We start from the raw sequence: 19,685 nt of genomic DNA, 5'->3' as shown, positions 1-19,685 counted from the left end.
GGGTGCACAGACTTGCATAAGGTTGTTATGCAGAGAGAGAAGTCCCTTTGCATATTTGTGGAGAAGGACATGCTCTTCATTTTCCTGTGGGTAGCACAATACACTTCACAGTCGATCGTTGCACCACGAGGGAAGACATCAAACAGAATAATCGCTTCCGAGTCCCAGAAGAACGTCGCCCTGACTATGCTGGCTGAGGGTGCGGCTTTGAACTTTTTCTTCGGAGGAGAGGTTTTTAGCACCACTCTGTGGATTGCAGTTTTGTTTCAGGTTCGAAGTGATTAACTCTAGTTTCTTCGCCTGTGACAATCTTCGAAAAAAAAAATTGTGACGCTCAGCCTCGTAACGCGCAAGCAATTCCGCGCAGATGGTCCTTCGATGGTCTTTATGGTTTCCCATTTAGCTGTGCGGAAGCCAGCAGGCACACAACTGTGAGTACCTCCGATTGGTGGGCGAGAGTGTCAGCACTACTAACGGAGACGTCCAGCTGTGCGGCGAGGTGTTTGGTTGTGATCCGTCGATCACCTCGAAGGAGAGTGTCCGCACGTTCCAACATTGTGGGAGTCACAGCTGTGTGCGGCCTGTGACACGCGGAAGAAACCTTACTGCGATGATGTCAGACGCCTCGCCCAACGGCTAATCGTGTTTTTGTTCACTACCAGGTCTCTGAAGACATTCTGAAAGCGCCTATGAATATCTCCGATCCTTTGGTTTTCCATCGGGGCAGGACTCGAATCTGAAGTCTGGAAAGTAGGAGATGACGTACTGGCGGAAGTAAAGCTGTGAAGACGTATCGTGTGTTGTTCTCTGGTAGCTCAGTTGGTAGAACACTTTTCCGCGAAAGGGAAAGGTCTCGGTTTCGAGTCCCAGCCTGGGACACAGTTTTAATTTGTCAGTAAGTTTCATGTCAGAGCACACTCCGCTGCAGAGTGAATCATTCATTCTGGAATTTTTCATTTTTTTAGTTTGTAATTTATAATGTAGACAGTGAACAAAATTTGGAACATGGGTTGTGTTAGTCATGGGGACTCGATTGGTTGCATATGTAGGTTAATGTACCATTTTCTATTTTAATATTCTGTGAAATCTCAGATATTGTAACATAGATGTAAAAAAATTTTTGGGTTTTGCTGTCGTATATATAGGCAGAAGCTCAAAATTCTTTGAGTCGACACCTGTATCGTTGAGCTGCATCGATGTATCCATGTATTACAACGTTACTCAGTGAAGAGAGTTCTGTGATAGCGTTGAGAGCGACCAGTAATTAGGCCTTAGCACCATGTTTTATTTATAACATAGAGTCTTATATGTATGAAAATGCATTTCTGCTGCTTTTATATTTTTGACTGTGCCTAATGGCGAAATACTCGTACTTTTATGGTACGTAATACTTTCCGGACGACACACATAGCTATCCATTAAATTTTTATTAGTTTGTGAAATAACTCCAATTACAAATCGTTGCTTCCTTATAGGATCATATTGTGTTTTTAGATTAAATAAAAACCCCTGTTGTAAAATAGGTTCGTCACAATCTCCGTATTGACAATTTTCATCACGTCATAGACGAACTTCTGAGTGGGTATGTATATGGTTGGGTATAGTTTATCAGTTATTGCTTCAGATTAAGATTTAAGCAAAAAGATCCGGTTATGTATGGAATTGGCATCACGTAGCCCTGTTTTCGCCGAGGACATCGTATTTATCAGCCTACTGACGTGTTCCACATCATGTCGCGAATATGATACCGCAGACACAAAAAGAAGGTTACTGTATCGAGAAGCGCTTCATATAACTTACGGGAATGCAGCCGGATGATTTATTCGACAACCGCCGATATTTCGAGATATGTACACCGTGCAACGAGAGATACAGGCTGACAATTATTGAACTACATGAAAAAAACGTAAATTAGTTACAAACTATGGCGTGCACCACTTTAGTCAACACGTAAACGTCACTACAGATATTCTGATTTATGTTATGACATGTTCGATACGCCTGCCATTACTGGCGATGATGTGGCGCAGACGGATAGGGAAATTCTGTATGACCCGCTGAAGTGTCGGAACATCGATGCTGTCGATGACCTCCTGAATGGCCGTTGTCAGGTCAGCAGTGGTTTTGGGGTTTTTGCTGTACGCCTTGTGTTGAATATAGTGCCACAAATAGGAGTCTCATGTGTTCAGATCCGGAGAATATGCCAGTGACCTCTAGGTACCACAGAGCCAGAACGCGGTCCCCAAAGTGCTCTTCCAGGACATGAGGCAATCTCCTGCTTCATTGGGGTCTGGATCGGTCTTGCTGAAACCACATCTTGTCGAAATCAGGGTCACTCTGGATAATAGGATGAAATCACTTTCCAAAAACTTCACGTATCGTTCCGTAGTCACCACGCCATCAAGAAATATCGCACTGGATATTTCGTGACTTGACACTGCACACCACACAATCACCCCTTGAGGGTGCAGAGATTTCTCCATCGCAAAATGTGGATACTCAGTCCGCCAAAAGCGCCAATTTTGCTTGTTGACGAACCCATCCATATGAAAGTGGGCTTCGTCGCTAACCCAAACCTTATGCACATCATTTCTGTAGACAACAGTATTGGTGAAACACAACCACTGTTCCATGGCCCTGGGGCTTAATGGCTGATGGGTTTCAATTTTGCATGGGGAGAGATGTAGGTCTTCAACAACAATTTGTTGCAGTGCCTCCAAGTTAATTCCCACCTGTTGTGCACCTCGTCTGATCGATTTCCTGGGGCTGGTTTGAAACACAGCGCGTGTCTTCTCAATGTTTTCAGGCGTTTTCACCCTTTTCGGACGACCGGTATTGCCAACACTGTCATCACGAACACTTCTCTCAAACTTGGGTATCAAATTCTTGTTTTTTAGCAGAATTGGACCGGTTGTCTTCACCTTGAACTCGGTCGCAAGCTTCCTTGGAGCCGCACTTAGGCTGTTATTGTTCGCATACGTCTCCCCCCCCCCCCCCCCCCCCGGAGGTTCGAGTTCTCCCTCGTGCATGGATGTGTGTGTCATCCTTAGAGTAAGTTAGTTTAAGTTAGATTAAATAGTGTGTAAGCTAAGGGACCGATGACCTCAGCAGTTTGGTCCCATAAGATCTTACCACAAATTAAAAAAAAAAATTGTTCGCATGGCGGGCCTTCACAAGCGCTATACGCTCAGGCTGGTACCGTGATAATTTCATGTGAGAATGGCCGACAACAACAACGCGCGTGCACATGCGCATACTATTTCCTATCATGTCCCGCAGCCAACCGTACAGTTCGAACGTCCTAACACAAACCGTTCAGAAGTTATGACGATTTTATTTCATATAGTTCAATAACTGTCGTCCCGTATAAAACCTCAGTATGCGGGACTTATGCCGTAAGAAAACACGCACACGCACGCACACACACACACACACACACACACACACACACACACACACACACACACACACACACATTAAAAAAAACTAGCGCCAACAAACAACCGAAAGTGAGCAACGTCTGAAGTTGCCGACAGTGATTATTAATTACCAACAGGTGAGGTAGTATAAACTCCGTCCCTCTGATGTTCGAACAGAGAGAGCAGGATTCTAAGCAGAATTGAAGCATCTCATAAGACCACTTGCTAATTCTACCTCAACTGTTACTTTCAATAATACGATCCCGACAGCTGAAAGTGTACGCCAGACTCTCCGTGTTTCTAAATTCCATAGGATGACTGGTACAAAGCGATGTTTTACAATGACAGATTTGAGCGGTTGTTGTAAGCGTCTGTGACGGTTATTTTCAATACATGGGTCCTCGACGGTCCTGATAGTTTGAGCAATTATTACATGCCACATCTACAAAGAACGAGGTAGACGCCTGCCTTACGAAAACCAAAATCAGCCTTTTGCGGAAACTAAAAGGACCCTAATCTTAAATGGTGGTCGAAAAACACATTTCATATATTATTTACGCAGAATACGATCAGTCCTGTTGGAAATGCTACTTAGGTAAGGCAGAAAGGCCGTAGACTTCATTGCGACTTCGTTAGTTTCATCAGTTATCCAAGTCACGATTGGTCGGTAGCGCAAAGTTGGTCCGAAGTGTCTTTGTTGTTATCATATTGGACAAACGTGATTTCGAGATGGGCTAACTCAGCTGACAGATTCTCTAGTCTGAGATGACGTGGACCGCATAAAACAAGACACGAAGTACCGTTTCATGCTGAACATTATGGTGACAACCATCAGCCTAAAGATACAAATCTGTGCTACATATAAATGCAGACTGAAGTGGCGAATGACAGTTTGTACCAAGGCCGAGATTCGAACCCAGGTCAGCTGCTCGCTAGAGAGATGCGCCAAACACTACCCAGCCCTGCAAAGTGGCTTTGCACAACTGCACGGACGAACCTAAGCACGCCTCCCTCCTCTATCCACATTCCCATTCACGGCCCAAACCAACCTGGTTTTCCCCCCAAAATCGAACAGCATTGTAGAGGCCTTGCAACTGTATTGGAGTAGCACCTCAACATCGAAGGAAACGGGAGATACCGCCTGAAACCCAAGCATAGATATTTTTGATCAAACGAAACTACATGGTTCTAGAGACCTTTTCAGTTCAGTGGAATGAAGTGTGAATGGGAATTTGGACTGAGGAGGGAAAGCATGCTAGAGTGGTCCGTGCAGGTGTGCACAGCCACTGTGCCAGGGTGGCGTTGTGTTAGCGTATCTGTCTAATGAGCAGGAGATCCAGGTTCGAATCCTGGCCTTGGTACGAATTTTCATTCGTCACTTCAGTCTGCACATATACATCAGAGATGTCTGAGATGTGAAAAAGTTCTCTGGATCCTAGAGTTTCATTTGACAGATTTGTGTGTTGTCTTCCGATAAACGGCATGTCCCAACGTATCATCAACCTTGAAACCTCCCCTTAGACGGCCGGAGTGGCCGTGCGGTTCTAGGCGCTACAGTCTGGAGCCGAGCGACCGCTACGGTCGCAGGTTCGAGTCCTGCCTCGGGCATGGATGTGTGTGATGTCCTTAGGTTAGTTAGGTTTAATTGGTTCTACGTTCTAGGCGACCGTTGACCTCAGAAGTTAAGTCGCATAGTGCTCAGAGCCATTTGAACCATTTGAGCCAAACCTCCCCTTAGAAAAGTTTATAATTACTGTGCTGGTAAACCCCTTACGTTATGTGATTTTCAAACAGCTGAGCAAAACTGAACGTACTCAGGCATTTTTCTCTTTACTTGTTCTGATCAACACTAAACTGACACACAATATTTTTAGCGCAACGCAATCTGACTTTCAATAATCCCTACAAAAGAATGGCCCTGACTAAGAATAACCTATACCTTTCATGAATCACTTACCTCACAAAAATCTTCGTTACTCGAACTACTGTAATATAGCGAGCGCCAATACTGCCAGCTAAATAAAGGATTCTAACTACTGATGGCACTAACTACTGATAGACATACTTAGCAAATGAAAAATTTTAATAGAGAACAATGTATTTACCTTAACAGTGTTCAAAAGTCATTATATATACAGGGTGTCCCAGCTATCTTGTCCACCCAAAATATCTCTGGAACAATAACAGCTATTGGAAAACGACTTTCACCGGTATCAATGTAGGGCTGGGGCCAATGAATGTACATATTTGGAAACGTTCTAAAACGAAAGCATATGTGTTTTTTAACACAAACTTACGTTTTTTTAAATGGTCGTCCCATATTTTTTCTTCAGCAATCCATAGCATGACAAAGCACATACACAATGGCGTTGATTGCATCGCAATATTCCCATTACATCCCGAGATATTGAGACGCGAAGTTGACGCTTGAAATACCCGACATGCGCTGCTAGCGCACGTCCTGAGGCTCAGGCGTGAACCCCATGCTGCCCGTAATCGCGATGTGATTGACATGTGTAATCACACCTCCATACTTATCAAGAGGATGGCAGCAGACAGTATTATTCGTTTCGGACCATCGCGATTACGGGCACCATGGGGTTCACGCCTGAGCCTCAGGACGTGCGCTAGCAGCGCATGTCGGGTGTTTCAAGCGTCAACTGCGCGTCTCAATATCTCGGGATGTAATGGAAATATTGCGATGCAATCAACGCCATTGTGTATGTGCTTTGTCATGCTATGGATTGCTGAAGAAAAAATATAGGAGGTCCATTCCAAAAAACATAAGTTTGTGTTAAAAATCACATATGCTTTCGTTTTAGAATGTTTCCAAATATGTACATTCATGGGCCCCAGCCCTACATTGATACCGGTCAAAGTCGTTTTCCAATAGCTGTTATTGTTCCAGAGATATTTTGGGTGGACAAGATAGTTGGGACACCATATATATATATATATAAGTTCATGGCATCCAGTCTTATAAATTTCGTTTTTCTGTCGGACACACGTCCAGAGCGTCCGCTCTCAAAACTCTGCCATCTCTCTTCCCTGCATCCACCACTGCTGGCGGCTCACCTCCAACTGCGCAACGCTCCGCGCTGTTCACATCCAACTGCCCAACCCTACAATAGCAAATATTCCAATAATGCAAACCAGCCACAGTCTGCACACATCACAGCCAGTGATTTTCATTCAGAGCGTAACGTGACGTTACCAACATAAAAACCTAAACAGCCTACTTACAACCTTCCTCCAGACCAAGAGAAGAGAACTATGTTTTTCCATCACCATCGTGAAGCAAAGATTCGGGTGGATTGAACTCAGATGTTCTAAAAAGCCGTTTACATGATCACTTCGATGGTGTACAACAACGAAAGTACCGTCTACAATCGCTTCAGCTTAGTGCCTCACGATGCACGCTCTCCCGAGTGAAATGGCAGACCGCCGTGCGGCTGAATTTTTGGACCTGCTGAGACACGAACGGCGCATCTCATTAATAGTGGTATGGTCGGTACTGGAAGGTGAGGGCGGATAGAAAGTAAAGAAAAGCACCTTAAGAACGCTCCGCCTAAATGAGACTATTTTCGTCTGCGGTGGTACAAACGTAAATGAAACCCTATGCTTCGTTTTAGAGTGGAGACCATTACTGTAGAAGAAGAGCCGTGCCACAGTGCCTCATAAGTGCGGTTAGCCACAGTCGGCGACCCGACCGGCGCATAGCCTGCACTCTTTACGACTGGCTGCTGCCCGACACGAGAGAGCAAAAGGACCGCAGTTGACCCCTGTCTAGAGGGGGGAGCTGGAGGCAGATAGTGGTGCGCCGGCTGCCGCTACGCTCCGGACTCGCGACGCCCCCGCAATTCTAAATCAGTCACGGCCGGAATGGATTTGCCGGCCGCATTGGCAGCGCGATTGAAAAGCCATCGCGGCGAACGAGGTGTCACAGGCGGGCGGGCGTGGGCGGCTGGAGACGCCGGTGATTGCCTGCTCTCCCCCGGAGTCCTTGGACGTTCCCCGACGGGGCTGCGGGTCCCGTGACTCACCGTTGCGGAAAGTGTCGTCCTGTCGTCCCGACACAACCGGTCGGGGTAGCGGACGCAAATCCCATTACGCGGCAAGGACGCCCGCTATTGCCAGCGTCTCCGCTCGACTCCCGTACCTGTCAGCTGCTTCCACTGCAGCCGTCTCAAATCACGCAAGTTAATCAAAGGGACACATGCTCAAAGAAATCTCGAGTTTGCAACTGGTCATCGTTAACTACACTCCACGATATATCGAATGGGTACCTGCTAGTCACTTTTAGGTGGGCTGCCCAAGACGGTGAAGACGTCCTGAAAACCTCAGTTTATTATTACGCTGTGAAAATTCCGCGCTTGCGACGAGCTCGTGTTGACAGACCACGCTAGCAGAGATCAGAAACGCAGCAAGTACGAGTCTAATGTTGAATGTTACGTACATTAGAAATCGAGGCGGCACTATTACGGCAGTGCTGTACTGGCTCCTTCCTTCCCACCGTAGTTCTGCGAGTATGGGAATGATGGCGCTGCCATCGCTTCCTATTCGTTGATTCGTTCTCTCTTACTGAAGTGTCCAGAGTTGTAAGGCAAGTCGTGATGCTGTACGGATGTTGAGCGCACAATCTTGCTGCTGTAATGTGAAACTGACAGGGTGAAATGATCGACTGTCGCATTAAGATGGCCTCCGGCTTTCCAGGCGGGAAGGAGCACCTGGTCCCCGGCACGAATCCGCCCGGCGGATTTGTGTCGAGGTCCGGTGAGGCGGCCAGTCTGTGGATGGTTTTTAGGCGGTTTTCCATCTGCCTCGGCAAATGCGGGCTGGTTCCCCTTATTCCGCCTCAGCTACACTATGTCGGCGATTGCTGCGCACACAAGTTCTCCACGTACGCATACACCACCATTACTCTACCACGCAAACACAGGGGGTTACACTCGTCTGGTGTGAGATGTTCCCTGGGGGGTCCACCGGGGACCGAACCGCACAATAACCCTGGGTTCGGTGTGGGGCGGCGGAGGGGTGGACTGCGGTAGTCGTCGTGGGGTTGTGGACCACTGCGGCTGCGGCGGGGACGGAGCCTCTCCGTCGTTTCTAGCATAACGTAACATAACAAAAGATGGCCTCTAACGCAGCTCTTTTTTGTTAGGCTGTGGAGGGTGCCAGATAGGAATAAAGTAATACACTGTATTCAACTGCAAATGCGCTTCATTACAGGAAAAGCGATGTCTGGGAAAAGTTCGATTCGATGCCTTCAGACGAAAAATATACAAAGCTGATGAAAACAGAATAGTTGTATCCTTGTTTATTTCTTGTATTTTTGTTTATTCCGCCTCATTCTGTGTATGTGTGTGTGTGTGTGTGTGTGTGTGTGTGTAACCTCTAGGGATTGATCAATGAGAGGATACGGAACAAAATAGCTCTCATGAACTTATGTCATGATGAAGGTGGAATAAAGAAGAATACAACTACTTTGTTTTCATTAGACGAGGTTTGTATGATTTTCGTCTGAAGCATCGAATCGAACTGTTGCCAGACATCACTTTTCCTGTAACGAAGCGCATTTTCAATTGAATACAGTGTATTACTTTATTTTTATCTGGCACCCTCTACAGCCTAACTACTTCAAATATTGCGGAAATGGAACTGCACATAGAATGGATTGGTCGTCAGGGACTCGTATTGTTACTAATAATATTTAAAAAGCGTATTTTGTGCAAACATACACTTTTTAAGTGGAACAATGCTTACTGACATTACCAAACTAAAACTAGGGTAAAATAGAATGTCAGATGGAAATGAACAACGCGTTGCCATTCCTCCACGGACACATAATTCAAAGTGTCCACAGCTGATTTCAAGCCGACATAAAGGCGAAGGGTGGACACACCCTGTAGTAAAGTCTAATAATAAATGTCGAGAATTTTTCATCAGACAGTGAATGTTGGCGAGCTAACGTTTCATGTCAGCGCATATCCAGCTACTGAGTGAAAGGTTCTATTTTACGCTCGGATCGAGTCTTTCTTTAACACGCGCTTTCTCCCATCGTTGCGATCTGATAACATCTTTCCACGACCGTCGTTGACCTGCAGCTGACTATCTCTTTGAATTTAGTGATAGAGGGCACTAACACTGTCTGTCCCAGAGGAATAGGGCGGAAGTCAATTATCAGCATAACTTTGCTTAGCGGTGAGCTCGGAAGACAGTGTACGGCAAATGCAATAAATTGTATTGAGACGCAGCTGCCGCAGTGAATATTTCTTTCTCCACGTCTTATATAAAACTAGAAAACGACATTGTATTGGCCACCAAAGAAGCTTAATTTCTTATTCAATTAATATACTCCACCCTTGAAAACCCTGTCCTGCTGCGCCTCTATAACCAAGTCTCAGCTTCCTTACATCTCCACACACACACACACACACACACGCACGCACACACACACCATGTTCTTTCTCGGGGTAGTTTCAAAGAGATTTTCCTACGATGAGGGCGTTCACTTTGCCGTTCTCGAATTGCTCCGTGACCAATGAGAGGATGTCTATCGTCGAAGAATTCAACGATTGGTAAAACGTTCAGTTCAAATGGTTCAATTGGCTCTGAGCACTATGGGACTCAACATCTGAGCTCATCAGTCTCATAGAACTTAGAACTACTTAAACATAACTAACCTAAGGACATCACACACATCCATGCCCGAGGCAGGATACGAACCTGCGACCGTAGCAGTCACGCGGCTCCGGACTGAAACGCCGAGAACCATTCGGCCACCGCGGCCGGCTAAAACGTTCCGTCTGTTGAAACTTCCAGGCAGATTAAAACTGTGTGCCGGACCGAGGCTCGAACTCGGGACCTTTGCCTTTCGCGGGCAAGTGCTCTACCTTTCTTCCAGGAGTGCTAGTTCTGCTAGGTTCGCAGAAGAGCTTCTGTGACGCTTGGAAGGTAGGAGACGAGGTATTGGTAGAACTGAAGCTGTGAGGACGTGTCGTGAGTCGTGCTTGGGTAGCTCAGATGGTAGAGCACTTACTCGCGAAAGGTAAAGGTTCCGAGTTCGAGACTCGGTCCGGCACACAGTTTTAATCTACCAGGAAGTTTCAAATCTGTGCACACTCCGCTGCAGAGTGAACATCTCATTCTGGTTCCGTCCGTTGTTTACAGAGACTTGGGGACTGTGTGTCATCATGTATCTGTTTCATTTTGAAGATCATGATTCAATAAAAGTTACTTGGCCAGTTACAATAACAGGTAACAGTTTTTGAAGACCCCCTCGTATATTGATGTAAATTGCCTAGTCGAGAGTACCTTTTTTCGTTTATTGCCAGGCTAATATGGGGCGCATCTTACATACACTGTTTTGAAACAAATAATCCGCACTGGCTGTAGAATACCTTTTATTAAAAGTGATGATCGGTTTCGCTTCAGTACAAGACGCAACCACAGGTGATAAGGTTCCTTTTTAACAAGTCATCACCTAAATGCAACTGCCTTAGAGCCACTCCACACCATTCACATCAAGCTGTAAAGAAACAGCGTGCTAAAACTGGTTGTCCAAATTTAAAACGAAAGGTATAGCAAAAACTACAAAGATAAAATCTGGATAAAGCCAAACGGGCCTAACAAAACCGTCCTGCTTGTGGCACGGTTCCGCTATACCCCTCGTTTTAAATATGGGCTATTTGTTTACAGCTTGACGTGAATGATGAAGAGCGGCTCTAAAGCAGTTACATTTCGGCGACTCGTTATTATAACAGGTCAAGTAACTTTCATCGAATGATGATCTTCACATCAAAATGACACAGGTACATGACACGATTTTTCAACATAGCCGCCAAGTCTCTATAAAAAAACGGCCGGAACGTGCTACCAATCGTTAAATTCCTAGACGATAGGAATCCGCTCCTTGGTCACGGAGCAATGCGAGACCGGCTGTGTAAAAGCCCTCAACGTAGGAAAATCTCTTTTCTCCCAGGCGTTCCTCCTCAATGCCTGACATCGTCCTCTGTGGTCCATGTCGATTGCGCTGCCCGCTGACCACCACCATCCACGTCTGTCAAACTGTGGCCACCATTTCACTGCGGCTGCTCTCCACAAAGCGTTTCATCCATATACCACCAGAATTTCACGGTGAACTTATGTGGCCGGCCGGATTGGCCGAGCGGTTCTAGGCGCTACAGTCTGGAACCGCGCGACCGCTACGGTCGCAGGTTCAAATCCTACCTCGGGAATGGATGTGTGTGATGTCCTTAGGTTGGTTCGGTTTAAGTAGTTCTAAGTTCTAGGGGAGAGTCATTTGAACCATTTTGGACTTATGTGATATTTAGACGTTTTGCTCACAAGAATCCCACTGCCCCGGGTACTTTGGAGTGGGTTTCCTAATGCTGTGCCATTTCATTCCCACAGTGTGGTGCACCTGTTACCCGTATCTGCAGGACATATACTCTCTTCTGACAAAGTGCCACTCTCTTTGCGAAAAAATCTTAGAATAGCATGACATATGTAACTTACTTTTTGAAGTCCCTACGTGCCAGCTGAACAATACCACATGTATAACACAAGATGCAAAACTTTGAAGATGTGTTGCCGGTACGTCGCTTAGTGTAAGTAAATTAAAAGGACGAACAGTAATGTCCCCATTGGGTAGTGTTGACAACACTCTGGGCAACAGTCTGTTAGAACGGGAGGGTCTAAAAGTCTACAGAGATGGCGGCCGGGCTAAATATCTCATTTTTTCTCGATTAGAGAAAACAACAAGAACAGAAAGTTAAAGAATCCTAAGATCCTTCAGTTCGACCTGTAGCAACACATCCAAATATACCAGATGGTTTTAATTAAAATGAAGTCCCAGTGTGGGTTGCAATTATAGTACGGATGCGAAACTTGTCAGATATACTAATGTGTTAATGCTGAATCAATTTACGCTGAAAAAAAGTTAGATTCTGGCCACCAAGTGCAAATTCGGCTCTGTGAATTCGAGAGAGACGCACAGAAATTTTTCCTTGCGTAATGGTTTAGGAACGGGACACGGGCAGAAAAGATCAAACAAACGAGAAAGGCATAATGCTGACTCTATTATTACCCGCCGCTTACACCATTTGTTCAGTATGAAAACTGGAGACGTTGACAAGATGCTGTGCAGTGCCAGATTTGCACCTGGTGGCCAAAATTGGAACTCCGTAAATCGATTCCGCATTAACGCATTAGCATATCTACCAAGTTTCGCTGCCATACAATAATAATTACAGCCCACACTGGACCTCCGTGAGTAGGTGCACTCAGTTCTGGATCACGACTAGTGTTTTGTTGTCTTGGCTCGGCACGGTCAGGGAGGTATCAGGCAGATCGCGCAGGGCGCGGTGGAGCAGACAGTGGCTACGTCACATACTGGGGCGACGCTGGACACTGGACACTGGACACTGGTCGTGAAACCGATACTCACCTCACCTCAGCGTCCCTCCCCTTCCAGCGACCTAGCGACCTGGTTGCGCAGACCGTGAACTCGACGCAACGCCTGCAACACAAACACACGCACCACTCTCAACACTTTCCCTGTTACTGCACGGCACGGCAGCCGCGTTCATCTTGGTACCAAAACAAATATGTCATTATTTTTGTAATCATAACTGGAAAAGCAGCGATATACAAACTATACTCAATATAAATTAAAAAGCAATGTTTATGGCATGAACAGATTTATTTAAAAATAGAGATCATTTCAATCCGATTTAGATCATTATTAGGCGATACTTATTTATTTTTGTTTTACACATCTAGTTCCGTTGGAACAAATTGAGGAGCAATCTACAAAGCCATGGAACGTATCAGAACGTGAAATTACAACATAAAAGTAATAACAAATAAAATAAAATGTTTATGTACCCAAAAAAGAAAAGTCATAAGTTTATGTAAACGCAATCAACAATACAACACAGGAATCAGCTTAATTTTTCAAGGAACTCCTCGACAGAATAGAAGGAGTGACCCATGAGGAAACTCATCAGTTTCACATTGAAAACGCGAAGGTTACTGCTAAGATTTTTGAATTCTTGTGGTAGCTTATGTGAAGTGCGATCCAAATGCAGACTGGATTTCGCCTAGTATTAACAACTGAGTGAAATCTGCTAATTCTTGGGAATAAGCTGATATTGTTAATAAGAAACGACAATAAAGAATATACGTATTGAGAGACCAGTGTAAGAATACCCACACTAGTGAACAGAGGTCGACAAGAGTTTCGCGAACTTATATCACTTATTGCCCGAACTGTCCGTCCGTTTTTGAGCCAAAAATATCCTTGGAGACTGGGAAGAGTTATCCCAAAATATAATACCATACGTCATAACCGAATGAAAATAAGCAAAGTAGACTACTATTCGTGTCGAACTATCATTTACTTCAGATACCGTTCGAATAGGAAAATTGCAGCATTTCGTGGGCTTTCCACGACAGTTTACTATCTATCTGTATAAATAGAAATTTGAACTGCTCAGTTTCAGTAATCATATGTCCACTCTGTGAAATTAAAACGTCGGGTTTTGTTGAATTGTGTGTTACAAAATGAAAAAACTGAATCTTACGGTGATTTAGCGTTAGTTTATTTTCTACAATCCATGAACTTATCTCTTGAACTACACTATCTGAAACAGTGTCAATGTTGCACACAACATCCTGTACTACCAAGCTCGTGTCATCAGCAAACAGAAATATTTTACAGTTACCTGTTAAAACTAGAGGGCATACCATTTATATAAATAAGGAACAGGAGCGGCTCCAGCGCTCATCCCTGGGGCACTCCTCCCCCCCCCCCCCCCTCCACCCATTTGACCGAGCCACACTCATATCCCACATCATAGCCATTTTCAACACTGTGGATAATGACCTTTTGTTGTCTGTTGTTAAAGTAAGAGGTGAACTAATTGTGAGCTACTCCCTCGTGTTCCATAATGGTCCAACTTCTGGAGCAATATTTTGTCATAAACACAATCAAACACCTTAGTTAAATCGAAATAAAATGTCAAGCGTTCAAAACCTTTTGTTTAATCCATCCAGCATCTCACAGAGAAACGAGAACATGGCTTTTTCAGTTGCTAAACCACTTCTAAAACCGAACTGTACTTTTGATAGCAAATTATGTGAAATAAAATGATAAATTATCCTTACATACATAGCCTTTTCAATAATTTTAGCAAATACTGCTGGCACAGAAATAGGTCTAACATTGTCTATATTATCCGTCCCTTCCTTTTTATAAAGCGGCTTTACTACTGAGTACTTTTATCGTTCAGGAAATTTACAAATATAGCCAAGTACAGCGCTAACATGTGCAGCATAGTACTTTAATTGTCTGCTAGGTACTACATTTTATCCATTAGACTCCTTAGTCTTCAGTGATTTAAATATTGATTCAGTCTCCGTCTTGTCAGTATCACAGAGGAGTATTTCAGACATCAGTCTCGGAAATGCATTTCCCAAGTGAGTTACGTGCTTCCCTGTAGAAATTAAGTTTTTATTTAATTCAACAGCGATGCTCAGAAAGTGATTGTTAAATGTTGTACGTATATATGACTTATCAGTAACAGAAATATTTTTACTTCGAACTGACTTTATGCCGTCGACCTTGTGCTGCTACACACTACCCTCATGACTGGCCATACACTTTTAATTTTATCCTGTGAATTAGCTATTCTATTTGCGTACCATACACTCTTTGCCTTCCTAATAACGTTTTTAAGCGCCTTACAGTACTGTCTGTTCTGTCTAACATTTTGATGTAATTCCCACTTTTTTTCTACACGATATCCTTATCCCACTAGTCAGCCACCAAGGCTGCCTTTTACTGATAATACCCAGTGTAGAGCACTCTATTAGAAAGCAACTATCAAAGAGTATGAGAAATGTGTTAAGGAAAGCATTATATTTGTCATCTATGTTATCGGCACTATAAACACCCAGCCACTTTTGTTCCTTAACGAGATTTAAAAAACTCTCTATGGCTCTGGATTAGCTTTTCTACATAGTTTGTAATTGTATATAACATCTGTTTAAGCGCAAAAACCTTTTAGTGTCAAAACTGGTGCACCATGGTCTGAAAGGCCATTCACCCTTTTACTAACAGAATGCCCATCTAGCAATGAAGAATGCAGTAAGAGTAAATTAGAGACATGGAGATATGTCTCAACAAGAATTGCAGCTTAAATTAAAAGTAACTGCAGTAATTAATTGATGATATACCCATACGGTGACACGAGTAGGAACACTACGTACGGGTCATGGATGTCAACTGGTGGATAGCGTGAGGTAGCCACACGTTAAGGAGAGGAGGCCCCACCCCCATCTCCCGCCTCACGTCAGTAGTAGTCAGTCACGTACAATGTAAAGAGAAGAGTGACAAATGAGTTGTACATACGCAGTATGTCATCGAACCCATCGTTCTACCATTCCTAGACCGGCAAGGGAACTTGCTGATCCAACAGGACAATGCACGTCCGCATGTATCCCGTGCCACCCAACGTGCTCTAGAAGGTGTAAGTCAACTACCCTGGCCAGCAAGATCTCCGAATCTGTCCCCCATTGAGCATGTTGGGGACTGGATGAAGCGTCATCTCACGCGGTCTGCACGTCCAGCACGAACGCTGGTCCAACTGAGGCGCCAGGTGGAAATGGCATGGCAAGCCGTTCCACAGGACTACATCCAGCATCTCTACGATCGTCTCCATGGGAGAATAGCAGCCTGCATTGCTGCGAAAGGTGGATATACACTGTACTAGTGCCGACATTGTGCATGCTCTGTTGCCTGTGTCTATGTGCCTGTGGTTCTGTCAGTGTGATCATGTGATGTATCTGACCCCAGGAATGTGTCAATAAAGTTTCCCCTTCCTGGGACAATGAATTCACGGTGTTCTTATTTCAATTTCCAGGAGTGTATGTTATTAAAGTTATAGCTCTACTCCTTAAAACCCTTCCACGGTTTGACATTGCCTTTCTACCAAGCAGCAATCGTCTCCTGATTTCACGGCTGCAGTCATCATCAGCACAGACCTCTATTGTTTCTCCTCCTATATCCACAAAATTATACGTGTAGTTGCCGTAATTTTAGTTTTCTTAGGATTCACCTTAAGTGCAAGTTTTTCAGTTTCTTCTTTCACCTTCAGCGGAAAAGTATTTAACTCTTCTTCACTTTCTGCCAACAGTATAGTATCATTTGCATATCTGATTTCTTTATATCTATCCCAGTTACTTTAATTCCGGTTTCTTCTTCGTCTAGCCCGGCAATCCTCATAACGTGCTCTGCATACATATTGAATAACTAAGGTGATAAGATGCAGCCTTGCCGTACCACTTTCTGAAACTTGGTTCATACACAGTTCCCACCATGGCTTCTTGATCAGAGTATAAACTTTGTATGAGATGAATGAGGTGATCTAGTATTCCTATATTTTTTAGTACTTCCCATAATTTGGCATAACCAGTAAAGTATACATACATGTCTTTCTGGAATTCTCTTGCCTTTTCCATAATCCACTAAATGTTTGCAATTTGACCTCTGGATCCTTTCCCTGTACAAAACCCAGCCGCTAGTTCTCGCTCTAGATACTGGCGAAGTCTATTTTCAGCATGACTTTGCTAGCATGTGACATAAGTGTTCGGTGATCTGAGAATCCTTTAGAAATTCCCTCCTTTGGGATCGGGATGAAGACTGATTTTTTCCAGCCTTCTGGCCACTGTTGCGTCCCCATATTTTCTGACATGTTGAATGCATCAGCTTCCCTGCATCCTTTCCAATGACTTTGAACAATTCTGCTGGAATTCCATCATGTCCACTAGTTTTGTTTTCAGCCATATTTTCAAAAGCCCATTTAACTTCACTCTCCAAAATATCTGACCATAGTTCTAAAATAACATTAACTTCATCACCATCCGCATTGTCAGTATGCAGTTCTTTCTTACACTGATCTCCTACATATTCTGCCCACCTTTCCTTAACGTCCTCTGCTGGTGTTGAATCTTTCTCACTTTTACCTTTTATCATTCCAATTTTCTCCTGGAATTTTCCTTTGATGTGTCTAATTTTCTTGTAAACATCCCTTGTTTTCCTCATTCTGTTATCTTCAATTTCTTTGCACAGTTCGTTTAGGGAGACATTTTTATCTCTTCTAGCTAATTTCTGAAACTCCATATTTAAACAATGCTGATCTATCCCCTTTGATTTTTGCTTTCCTTCGTTCTTATGCAACTTGCAGTACCTCAGCCGATAGCCATCTGTCCTTATTGTTATTCTTTTTCTTGGGAATGTGTTTTCCTGTTGCGTCCTTGACAATATTGGCTACTTCTGTCCACAGTTCTTGTGGGCTTTTGTTTTCTAGCTCTAATGTATTAAATCTGTTTCGAACTTCTGCAGCGTAATCAAAGGGTATGGTCTTAAGGTCGTATTTGCAAGATGGAACAGCTTTTGCTACTTTCCTCAGTTTCAGACGGAATTTTGCAATTAAGAGCTCTTGATCTGTACGCAATCAGCTCTACGTTTTGTTGCAGTTGACTGAACCGCACTCTTCCGTATCTGATTAAAAAATATGTAATCTATTTGATTCCAAGTATACAGGCGTCATTTGGGTAGGCTGGAACAGTGTGTTAGTAATAAGAAACGAATTATCTTAGCAGAATTCGTGTAGTCTCTGTCCTTTTTCATTTGCTCTACCAAGAACAAATTTCCCACTTTCGCGATCCAATCTCCAACTATGAAGACGGCATCCTTTTTTGGTGTCGACATCAGTAATTCTTGTAAATATTCATAGAACTGATCAATAACTTCCTTCTCAGCATCGGTGGTTGGCGCACGAACTTGAATGACTGTGATATTAAGGGGTTGACCTTGAAATCTCAGCCGGCCGGAGTGGCCGAGTGGTTCTAGGCGCTACAGTCTGGAACCGCGCGACCGCTACGGTCGCAGGTTCGAATCCTGCCTCGGGCATGGATGTGTGTGATAAACCTAACTAACCTAAGTCCTCTAGAACTTAGAACTACTTAAACCTAACTAACCTAAGTAGTTCTAAGTTCTAAAGGACTGATGACCTCAGAAGTTAAGTCTCATAGTGCTCAGAGCCATTTGAACCATTTTTTGACATCTGAGCAGGCCGGAGGGGCCGAGCGGTTCTAGGCGCTACAGTCTGGAACCGCGCGACCGCTACGGTCGCAGGTTCGAATCCTGCCTCGGGCATGGATGTGTGTGATGTCCTTAGGTTAGTTAGGTTTAAGTAGTTCTAAGTTCTAGGGGACAGTCCCATAGTGCTTAGAGCCATTTGAACCATTTGAAATCTGATGGACGTCATTCTATGATTTTGACAGTTGCATTCCATTACAGCTTGTTCTTCTCTGTCACTAACTATGAGGGCTACTCCATTACTTCTGCTGTTCTCTTGTCCAGAATAGTGTACCATACGGCCATCCGAAGCAAATTCTCCCACCCTATTCCACTTCATTTCACTTATTCCCAATATGTCGATGTTAATCCTCTCCATTTCCCTTTTGACTACATCTAATTTTCCTTGACATATGGTCTACATAACTGTAAAATGAGTATTGTCTCTTTGTAGTTACTAAAAAAAATTATGAACGCACCTTCCAACTTGAATTAAACTGATCGTCATAGCATTGCGATGGGTTCCAGTGGTATATAGCGTGAAGAATAATTGGTCTTCTTTTTACGGAGGTTTCAGTATGTACGAGAGCTGCCGTTGAGATTCTCCAGATGCTGAGTTTGTAAGACGTATGCGTTGCCGGCGATGGTGGAGGCATGACAGAGTCTCTGACCAGAGAATAGTATGTAGTTAGTTGTTGCTTGTCGCTAGTCGGCAGTAGTCTTCAGTAGTCTGCAGTAGTCGACAGGAGTCGGCGCGTGCCTGCGCGTGTCGGCAGTCTGCTCTGGTCGGGACTCTGGAGGATGAGTACTATTGTAGAAGGTAAAGAAGCAGCCTTGCGCATATCTAGTAATGTATATTAACTGTCATTAATTTCTTTTTTAAAAAATGCCCCAATAATAATTTTTATAATATAAAGTAATTTTTTTTTCAAAAAAAAGCATTCATTTCAATTTAAAGAATATTTCTAATGCATGATCATTCCTTCCAAGAATCAGAAAAAAATATACGCCAGCATTGCACGAAGCTGTGCCGAAAAATTTCTACATAAGAGCAGATATATTCGCAGTTTTTATTGAGGTAAGAATTTTTTCCTTTTTTTTAATCAGAATACAGGGCCGAG

General features: G+C 43.9%; 1 protein-coding gene across 2 annotated transcripts in view; it reads right to left on the bottom strand.

The window, feature by feature from the left end:
- LOC126092261 (uncharacterized) overlaps positions 1-19,685 on the bottom strand; it is a 918,328-nt gene that overhangs the window by 503,954 nt on the left and 394,689 nt on the right. For both annotated transcript variants that reach the window (XM_049907771.1, XM_049907774.1), the window contains exon 3: positions 12,868-12,939. The gene's annotated coding sequence lies outside the window, so the exon portion shown is untranslated. The remainder of the gene's footprint in view (positions 1-12,867; positions 12,940-19,685) is intronic.

The sequence above is a fragment of the Schistocerca cancellata genome, chromosome 7 (assembly GCF_023864275.1).
Source record: "Schistocerca cancellata isolate TAMUIC-IGC-003103 chromosome 7, iqSchCanc2.1, whole genome shotgun sequence".
Taxonomy (NCBI): domain Eukaryota; kingdom Metazoa; phylum Arthropoda; class Insecta; order Orthoptera; family Acrididae; genus Schistocerca; species Schistocerca cancellata.
Note: the sequence above shows the minus strand (reverse complement) of the source record. Positions and strands in the feature narration are given on the sequence as shown.